Below are 11,683 nucleotides of genomic sequence, written 5' to 3' on the forward strand. Positions count from 1 at the left end.
TCAATCACGAGATTTAATACATGGCTATTAGTCGTCGATGGTTATATTTTTCCAAAGATAGAAAATTCGGAAACTGAGCTCAAACGCTTAGTAGATATTTAAAAATAAGAAAAGGCACTATCTAAGCAGAATTCAGATGGTTTGAATATTATAATACATGTTGTAAGCCGTGATATACAAAATCACGTGCCAACATGTCAAACTTCGAAAGAAGCTTGGGATAATCTTCAGATCGTATTCCAAGGAAACACTTCAGAGAAAGAAGCTAGACTTCAAACTCTTACATCCGATTGGTAAAACCTTCCAATGGGTGACAACGACACTTTTGAAGAGTTTCATCTTAAACTCTCTGAGATAATTAATGCTTCTTTCTCTCTTGGAAATACTATTTCTGAAAAAGATATAGTATGCAAAATTCTCAGATCGTTGCCATCAAGATACGATTCTAAGAAGCATACAATCATAGAAGCAAGTGATCTCTCAACTATCTCACGAAGAACACTCGTTGTAAAGTTAAATATCTTTTATCATGAATCAAAGTATATTCAAAACAAAGGAATTTCTTTTAAAGCTGAAAAATTTCCGAAAGGTTCAATGGAAAGGAATTGACAGATGGATGATTCAAATGAACAGATTGCAGAAAACTCTGATGATGAAATTGAACAATCATCATCATTGATTACTAGACAGTTTTGAGATCTCTTAAAGAAAAGGAATAAGAGATTCATAAAGGAAACTCACCGATCTTCTTGTCTACATGATCGAGTTCCTGTCAAAAAGGATCATGAAGAATATGATGAATATCAGCCGCAATGCTGTAAGTGTAAAGGGTTTGGTCATATTGCTAAAGACTGTCCCAATCTTAAGAAATACACTGGAAGCAAGGCATTGGTTGTAACTCTAGATGAGACCTCTGATTCATATGATTCTGAAGAAGAGGAAACATCTAATATTGCATTAGTTGTCAATCTTATTTCTTCCTCCTCCATTAGTGATTTACCCATTTTAAAAATGGACATGTATTTAGATGTTATTAAATCATCTAATGGTAAAGGAAAAAATAAGACAAGATGCAAAAACTGTCTCAAAAACAGAATTGCTAAAAGTTACATAGGCAACCCAAGTCAATCTCGAGATACTTCGCTAGTTCGAGGTAACAAGAGAAGAATTTCTCATACGATGCTAGATCAAGAACACTATGGTTGTTCAAAATCCCATAATGAGAGAAAATCTCATACTAATACCATCTGATCGGTATTAGAATTCTTTCCTCACCATGTGTGCCGAATTTGAGTGAGGATTTATGGGAATAAAATCCAGTACTTGGAAATATTTGACATATTCGTATTTTGGGAATATTATATTTTCAGAAGTATGAAAATTATAAAAAGATTATTTTTCTACTCTGGTTATTCCTTGTCCGAACCATGAGTATGGATCCAACTTCCCTTGATAAGATGATAGATCAGAACGATCAACCTAAGATTAAGTCCGGATTTTCACTTGATATTAGAGGTAAAATCAAAAAGGGAGATTGTCTTAGCAAGAAGGAAAGATAGAATACGCTGAATAAAGATCAGTGTATTGAGGCATTGACACTCTTTTGTGGTCAAATCAAAGACAGAATTACATGCTCTTGCAGAATCCTTCACAAAAATTTCTCACCTGCAAGAAGTTATGGTCAAGCAACAAGGTTTTTTACTTGAAGAAATTCACAAGCTGAAGATTGAAAGTAGAAATCCATCTTCATTTAGCGTTGATATGAAGGACTGGGTTGAAATCTAGAAAAATAGACATCAATTTTTTATTTCTTTCAATGATTGTATTAAGTCTATTATGAATAAAGTTATTTGATTTATAATTTTTCTAGTGATAGTTTTCGATTTACATAGCCTGTGCTTGAATGCTTTATTTTTATTGCTATGTATGTTTATGGGATGTTTGATTTCGGTTTTATTACCTTGATATTCGATCTCATAATGTTGTGAACCCTTATGGTTTGGGTGACTTTTTGATTTAGCTGGATTAAGTTCTAGCCCATGTTGGTAGGCTTTATCAAAGGATCATGAGGGGTTCTGATAGAAATAATATGTGAAAAAGTCACAATATGTTGAATCGGTTTTGGTTTAGCATAAAATCATATATGTTTCGGAGGTTTTCAACTTTTGCTTGCAATAGTTAAAAACCGATTTTCAACCTTTCTCTGGTAAAGGTTGGTTGTTGTTATTCTTTTGTTTTTCATAAGGATGACAACATAATGATATTTCAATATCAATTCCCCCTGGAAGAATATGATGCAAAAACATATTGGATAAGTGGATGCGAAATTTGAGGTAACAATCTTGTTAGTTAATTGTTTTCCTGTTTAAGAAAAACCTGATTTTATTGCATATATCTTTTTGCTTTTGCTTAACAAAATTTCGGTACAATTGATGTTTTTATTCCATTATTTGTGTATGGATGTTTGTGTGATTCAATTGGTTCCGGTTAAGAAAAACTATTGTTATCTTGATTTATTGTGTGGTATCAATCGTTTAGGCTTACAAAACTTTGGTGCAATTGCGGTGCTTTAATGTCTATGTTGTTTCAATTGCTTCCAGTTGAGGTGAATAATTATGCAAGTTGATTTATTTGGTTTGTATGAATTATTTATGGCTTAACAAAAGAAAATGTTGACGGGATGAGTTGTTTAGTCCAATTCGATTCCGGATAAGATAAACTAAGTTAATTCTGATCTTAGTTAGACTTATCAAAGTGGAGGTTTCGGTTATTCAAGTCTAATCGAATGCCTAAATAAGAAATGCTAGTAAACTAACCTATTATTTGGCTTGTTTAAAATCTAAAGGTTTAAGTTATATGGATAATTAGAACCTGATGAGAAAAATAGAGTTATCTTTATTTTGGTCTTACCGAATGAAGCGATTGTATTTGTACAATCGTTTTAGCAAAGGAACTAATATGCTTAGTTGTTTTTTGGTTTGCTAAACTATTTGGGAAAATTGCTTCGGGTAATTATTTCCATTGTAACATATCAAAACATAATTACTTTTTAGTTTCAGTTTTGATATTGGTTATCAAAAATGGTGTACGGAACCCTCGTGCTTGACTCAACAGGTTGCAAGTCTATTTTGAGATTTGTAAGATCCTTTTCGTGTTGTCATTTATTTTTTCGTTTCTTTTTCATTTTGTGACAAAAAGGGGGAGAAATATATGGAGTAAACAAGTGATACTGGTATCAACTTTATTTTGATTGGTGTCACTAGGGAAGAGGACATTGATGCTTGAACGTTTATCTTACGAAAGAGGAAAAGCACAGAACAAGGAGGAGTAACATATCATATGAATTGGTATAACAAAGACGTGTGGATTGAAAATCTGCTTATCTCACCTTTAGAGGGAGTATTAGCTTTGTTATTATAATGTCAACAATGACATTTTTAAGGATTGAATTGTATGCAGGTTATGTGCTGTTGAATTCGGGAATCAAGCGTATGCGTTATGAATTCTTGTAATTTTTCTATCCATATGATTGTAAGAGTTTTGTCACTAAAATTGACAAAGGGGGAGATTGTTAGAGCATAGCTCGGTTGAACCCGCCAAGCATTGGTATGTCAAGTTTGGTTGTCATATTTAGTGAACCAAAACTCATTTAAGAGTCGCTTGATTAATGTACTAGAGTCAACTTCGTATAGGTTAGCTTGAAAATATTAGGATATGAGACATTACAAGTATTGTGAAGACTTGAAGAAGTGAAGAAGTAAGAAGCTACAACGACAACATCATCCTTCCACTTGAGGTTAGTGATAACTTGATCGGTTTCATTCTCTGACGTATCTTTCAAGTCGTGCATATTGAAAACAAAAATGTGAAGCATGAACACTCTAGATAGACATAGTATTAAGGAATACAATACGAGGTTTATTGCTTAACCAGTAAACTTTGTAGATAAGACATCGACATAATTGTTTAAATGCTATTGTGATTATGTATGGGTATGAGGCGAGGATTTCATCCTAGGAAACAATGTTTAACATGCGTTTTAAGGAAGTAAGTTCATGAACTTGTTTTCTGAACCGAAAAAGAAATCGCCAGGCGTTATTGGGACTGTTCTTCATTGCATATATTATGAACGACCAATATGTGTGATTGGTATAACCGCTCATGACTTGTTTGTGTTCTTGGTAAAACTATTCACATGAGGCCTGACTTATGTATTGGTATGACTTTTATTAGTGAAAACGATCTTAAGTAATCACCTGATGGTATGATCGAGTTTGTGTTTGTAAGGCCGCATCTGGGTAAAGGGGAACTGATCCTAGTAAAATGTGCAATACATACAAAGGGGGACCGATCCTTGTATGAGGTGCAGCAAGGTTTATAGCAGAAAGGGGAACCGATCCTATGGACATGTGCAACACGTTTTTTAGGCAACGGGGAACCGATCCTAGGGACATGTGCAACGCATATGACTTAGATACCATGTATATGTGGGGAACCGATCCTAGTACCAAGTCAACCAAAGTTTGGAAAGCTAGTGTGACTATGCAAAGTACTCACATGGAGGTAGAACCGAAACTTATTTTGGTAGAACCGTTAAACCCATGATTTGTGATTCAGTGTTTCTTGATCAATCACATAGTTCTTGAAAGTCAGATGAACCAATTCTAAACTTGTTTGGAAGTGTGGTAAATCGGTTTCAAGTGAGTAAGTATGAAAGAGGACTTACAAAGAAAGGATGTCGACACACTTTTAACACGTGCAGTAATGCGTATCTTTTATTGTTCAAAGATATTCCTTAACTGCTAGAAGGAAGTAAAACCCAGGATCGAAATTAAATAAGTTAAGAATCTTTTTATTAAAGTTTATAATTATATATGGAAAATAAGAATTAGTAATGTGCATTTACTACTTAAAGATTTTCCAAGGAGATTTTCGATCATTATTTTGGACAAAGCATTTCCAGGAATTATGAAAACCGAATTTGGAAATTATTATTGAATATCTTGAGAATATTTTCGGTTTTGGAAATTAATTGGTGTCCAAACTTCCTTATCTATAAATACTTTGAGTTTGCATTTCTAGCAAACTAATCCTTCGTGACATCAAACTTCCTCGGTTGTCTTGTTACTGGTGAAGCCGACTATTTGATTGACTAACGATGGTTGAACTTTGATTGCACCTAGTTTGTTTATGCCTGAGAATCTTCTCTTCTGATATAAGATTCACCAAACTAGTTCAAAGTTTTGACAGGGATCTTTAGACTGTTGTTAGTGCTAAAGACGATCTTGTGATAATCCATTGTTAACAGACTTCGTTCTGTGTGTGATTAATAACAAGAGGTTCAAGTAGTTGTGTGCAGGTGTTTATTGAAGATCTAAGAAGATTTGAAGACAAAGAAGCGATAAACGATTTATGACTTGGGTTTATAAATCTTTGGTGTGCACAATATTTGTTTCGGTAAAAAGAGGATCCAAATATAATCGGTTTATCCTTGTGGTAGATTAGATTGATTGGTGAGTAGATCGGCATCAATACAATTCTTTGTGATTAAAAGTATTGATTGCAAAATCTTATAATTACCTTGTGTGATGGAACATAAGATAGATCTAAGGACCTGATGAAGGAGTTTATATGAGATAAACAGAAGAGACTTTGTCCGACTCATATCACTTGGTTGAAGAGAGTTGATACCAAACAGATTTTTTGTTCCTTTACTGTTTGAAATACGAACCAAAGGAATTGTTCCAAGTACGTGACTTGTTTACAAGTTGGAGGTGTGGGAATACAGACGGAACTCGGTGAACTATAGGTTTAGTTATTTGGTCTCAACTATACGAAGTTGGTTTAGTTTTGTGTAGCGGCTTAATCCTGAGAGTATTCAATTCTAGACAAGGTCCCAGGGTTTTTTTGCATTTGCGGTTTCCTCGTTAACAAAATCTTGCTGTGTCATTTACTTTATATTTCCGTATTATAATTTTTTTATTATAATTAAAGTAAATTACACAAACGTTAATTCCTATTTACTTGATAAGCAATCCTATTGTGTTTGGTAAAGTCCGAACCTTTGTATCAAGTAAACATACTTTGTTGTTTTATTGTCTCGATCTCGTATCCATAGACGATCACACGAAGTGTGAACCGATTAGTTGTATTATCTCAACCCAGTCCATAGTCAATAACTTTCGGAGAAATGACTTATAGGAAGGAAAAGTTTTAGCTTGAGGTATATTTGGGAACCCTCGCCTTTTCAAGTGCAACATCCGGTATGATGCTATAGTACAACTGCAATGGGGAAAATCAGCTTTGCAGGTTTGAGTTCATAACAAAGCTACCAGAATTCCACAAATTTGTGACTAGACCAAGCGCTGAGTAGAGTAACGGGCATTAAAAAAGGAACAAGGCACAGCTTATACACTTCAAAGTATTTACAGGGTCCTATAAAACTGAAATACTATATTGCTACTACAGGGCTATGGTGATGATTATGCTAAGATGCAGTTGGAATTTGAAACAAAAAGAACTGAAAGAATGCAGATGAATGAAGGGCTATAGCTAAGTTATACTATAACAGTAAAAATTAAAATTCAAGGAAGCATATATACATCCTACAGATGCAGATAACTTTAGTTAGACAAATATGGTAAGAGACAATGATTTAGATGTCCTAACTGAGATGCAAGTGACAGGAACTGAAAGAACTTAACTATATGCAATTACGAGAAAGAAGTGACTGAAAAATTAAAAACAACAATTAACCCTAACAACATATACAGATGGACTTAAACAACCAATTTACAACAAATACAACAGGAAAATAGAAAAGTCTAAACACATATATACAAAATTAAACTTAAAACTAGTAAACTGAAGATGCAGAAAAATAAAACTACAACTAACAACAAAATGTAGATTATGTAACAGATAGGTTTGATCATCTATATTATACTAACAACAACAAAAATCTAAACACATATGTACATGGTTAGGCCAAAAATCATCAAAGTAACAAAGAAACTTTAGTTACACCGCTTCCGAGTACCCGGCAGCGGCACCAAAAACTCGGTAGGTCTAGAAAGAGTACCTACAATAACTGCAAGTGCACACGATATGCAACACAGGGCAAGCACAGGTCGATCCACATGGACAAGGTGGGTGTAGATTTGAAGCTATGGTCTTACTACAACTGACTTAGAACAAGAGTAACCAAAACGGGGGGGGGGGGGTGTTTGTTTGCCGATATGGATAGATGATGTTAAAGACTGAAATAACAAAAATGAAAGCAAAGAGTAATCTAACAAGCAGATAAATAAGGTGATAGGGCAGTCGAATCCACCTCTTAACTTACACTAAGTCAATTCAGTCTCAATACTATTCTTGTCCCTTGTATAGACATCGGTGAACTTCTAGGCTCTGCCGACTATCCAGATAGCAGTGAAGATCTTAGTCTTCTGCACATCAAAAGGTGGTTTCAGGAGGATGGTTTAGTATCACTAAGATAATTATCTAATCCTAGTATTAGCTGCCTTCTCACAAAACAAACTAACCGAAGATCAATTACTTAGATGAGTAAACAATCCTGATATGTATATTCTAATCGCAACTAAGGTGCCCCTCCGAAATACTAACTGTCTGATTAATACACAACTAGTCAAAGGATCGAACAATAATCAATTAAGCATGAGTTTTAGCACAAACAACACAGTGATATTCTAATTACAATGGATACAAGGTATACAATATGAAAGTAAAATGTTGAAGTGCTCAGATTATATTTATCCAAGACATTGCAATATAACAAGAACAATACCAAAACTTGAATTAAACTTAGCAAGAGATTAATGGTTTCATCTAAACCCTAACTGTGAAATTAGAACATCATGGAGATAAAATCAAACATGAACTACTGCTTGGTGTACCGGCTAATCCGGGCATGAGTTTTACATCACACTGCCTTCTCTATTTATACACAATAATCACTCAAGTCAACTCTAATTTGATAATTAATGGAGATCCAACTAACCAAAACGCGTTTCCCTTCTTCAATTCATCTCTGCAACTTCATTAATTTGATGTTTCCTCCACTATACAATATATCCCTAACCCTAGATTTACCGATATTATCTTCTAGGGTTACTATTCTTGATAAAAAAATGAGATAAGATTGAGAGAGGTAGCGATTAGAGGCTTAATTGGTGTTTATGATGGAAGTGGTTGTGTGCAGAGATGGTCGGGGAGATGGAGTAATGAATGGATTGTTGCAGGTGCAGGTTCTGTAGATGGAAGAGAAGAGAAATGAATTTGGGGTTGGGTTCTGTTCGATGGGTAAGAGAAAAGAGATGTGGTTTCGATGTTGGGCAGTTCTATCAAATGTTATCGAGAGGATGAGCTATTGGATGATAGGAAGCTGTAGCAAATCTGACGGTTCAGGCGAGGAAACGGGTTTGGATCCTGGGTATGGATTTTGGTTAGGGTCTTATCACTTATTCCAAGCCCAATTCATCTTGTTAGCCCACTTCTTAAGTATCTCTTGCAAGCGGCTTGCGGAACGAGTGCAAGTGGATTTCGAAATCTCTTTACATGTTATTCCTTCGCGCTTTACGACCTTCTCATAGGAGCCTTGCGTTGTCTCTCTTCTGTATTCTCTAGCTACCATTCTATGCTCTTTTGGCTTCTCAAATCATCTGAGCTTTATTTAGTACCTAAAAACAAAAAGTTAATTAGTAAAAGTATTTATTCTTGAAAACAATGAAAATACAGAATTTGGGATAATATATGATTTTAAAGCACAAAAGATGAGTTAAATCCCAATAAAAAGGTGTAGAAATATGCACTATTTGGCACTCATCAGAGTGATCATTGAAGAAACTGCACAAGTATCTGGTTGTTATATTGGTAAGATTTTTATTTTAATTTCGATTTTAGTTGAAATATTATGATTCTAATGTGGTTTTCTTAGTGATCGAGACCTATTTCTTTCTTGCTTATTCTGGGTTTTTGTTGGTTTATTGAAATTCATCCTCTATTTTTCAGATTTTTAATTGGAGAAACTTCAACTGCATAATCCTTCATCTGCTTAGGGTTCGTTTGGCACCATTGAAATTTATTTTCTAGGTAGTTCAAACTACCCAGAAATCCAATTAGCTAGAAAATGAACTGACTCCACTTAATATTTGTTGTTTGGCATCCAAGTTGAATGGGGAATCAGGTTAAGGTTAAAATGTGTAGTTCTTGGTGAAATCAAGGTTTCATCAGAAGAGATCTGGATCCCATTAGTGGTAATCTAGTCTGAATATGGTTTCTATGAAAATTAAAAAAATAATAATAAATTTATGAGACTAAATCCCTGTTCACATCAGAAAATCAAGAGATTAAAGGGGAAAAAAAGAAGTTTCAGTTCATCATTGAACTGAAAGAAACAGGAAGAAACACCAATTTGATCATGAGACTTCTCTTCTTCCAAATTAGTTTACAAATTCTTACGAATCTGACTTATCAGGTTTTGAAATATCTAGGGTTTCGTATAAATCCGTCAAGAGATGATTTAATACAAGAATATCAGAGGAAGAACAATAATCAATCATGAATCATGGAAAAATACTGAGATTTACCCAGATTGGGAGCTTCTTCTCCCGGCTGGAATTTTCAGAGAAGAGAAAAAGGTGGGTAGAAAAGAGAGAAGATGGAAAATTTGGGTTATATACGGGAGGAAAAGAAGGAAGGAATTAGAAATTCCATGGAGGTGGGTGTCGACTTTTTTTCCACTGATGGAAAGAAAATAAGTTGACTAGAAAATCAACTCCTCGCTTAAAAATTGTGCCAAATAAGGATAATCTCATCTACCTCCGCAACTCCACCCCACCCTAAAATATACCGGTGCCAAACGCACTCTTAAGGTATTATCCTTCATCGAAGGGATTTGTAGCCCATATTTGATTTTTCGGTTCTTACAGTGATCATTCGCTTTATATTAGTGGTTGTCTTTAGGGCGTTGTATTTTATAAATTTCAATGACCTAAGTTGCAAAATCAGCTCGATTGATCGTGGGTTTAGTACTTTATTTGTTAGGTCAAATTTAAAATGCATGTGTGTTTTATTGGTTTTTGCTGTTATTTTCTGCTTTCTCTTGTTATAGCTCAGTTGGACTTTAATCGATAATGTCACCATTGGAGATTATGTAGTTGTAAGGTTATCCTTGTTAGAGTTATGTCCCATATGAACTTTGCTCAATACTGTATATTAGAGATTTCAGTTTCCGTTTGGGTGTATGATATCCATATTTCAGCTATTTTGAGTAAGGTATGGGGTAGTCGGTACAATATGTGCATGACGTATTGGATCAATGGAATTAGAAACCTGTAAAAACTAAGAATTTGAATTTCATACATGTGTGATTTTATATGTTGCAGTGCAGACGCCTTAGGTGCCAGTCTTATTTTCAAGCCCCCGCATATACAGTCCTCGACCTTATGTCGCCGTTACTGGATGGATGTTTTAACTTCTGAGCTTTTAGTTACTTGTTAATTCTGATGGCTGTAGGTACGGGCAGGACAATAAGTTGACTGGTAATGTTCCTTTAGGCCTTCTCGTAAACCAGAATTTGGTTCTCAAGTAGGTTTATCATTTCTCCCGTATATTAACTTTTTCCTGTGGCATTTAATTTGTTAGTGGAATTTTTCGGATGCATTAGATAGGATTTTGTTAAGTTGGTTGCATGTTAGACCTACACGGTACCCATAGGATTCTTACATTAACTTATTTAGTACTTTCTTATTATGGTTGGGCAAATATTCTGCAATGTAACCATAGAATAAAACATATTGATCCAGAGCTAGCATTAGTTTAAACAGTAGGGTCGTCATAAAGATGGTGTTATGTTTATATTCCGAATAAAATTTAAATGTTTCTAACTTAATCTCTTTGGTTTTCCATGATTAAAAATAATATCTAATATCTGAATATGTATCTTGATATGATTCTAGTGTATCAATTTATTTTTTTACTGCAAAGTTTTTCATTTAATTATAATTTGTTTATTTAGTTGTTAACACCGAATTAAATTGGTTACGGGAAGACGTATGGAATCAAAATCCTAATAGAAATTTGAAGTTCTTGAGTTAGATTATAATGGATATGTAATTGGGTTAGATGTGGTAAAATTTCTTATACTTGTACGACCTATGTGTAGGTTATAATGGATGATGAGGTTACACAAGATGTAGAGAAAGTGATCAAAGAATGGGAAGAGACATCTTCAAGCGTTGAGAACAATGTGAAAGACATTGAGGCGTTTGGTACATATATTGATGGATTGACAAAAGAAGATAATTCTCATCAGAGATTGAATGGTCTTGCGCAAGATGGGTTGGCTCTACTTAGGTCACTGCAATTCAGACTTGCTTTTCTCGCGTAGCAGTTGCTTATGGAAGAACAAGTACAGTCCACTCACTCGACATTAAAATCTTGGAAGGATCAGTACCAGAGGTTATCTCTCTCTGTCTCCCTTTCTCTTCGTTTGGGATTATATATTTTGATTTGTGTGGATAAAGTCTTTTATTTACATGTTTAATGGATGTAGTTTACATGGTTAGTATTGTAAAAATATGTGAGTAATAACTAAAATGTGTGGTGGTTATCGAATATTGATAGATCTCGAAAGTATGGCTGCCAAGTACTCTTCAAAAAT

This window comes from Papaver somniferum, chromosome 6, assembly GCF_003573695.1.
Source record: "Papaver somniferum cultivar HN1 chromosome 6, ASM357369v1, whole genome shotgun sequence".
NCBI lineage: Eukaryota > Viridiplantae > Streptophyta > Magnoliopsida > Ranunculales > Papaveraceae > Papaver > Papaver somniferum.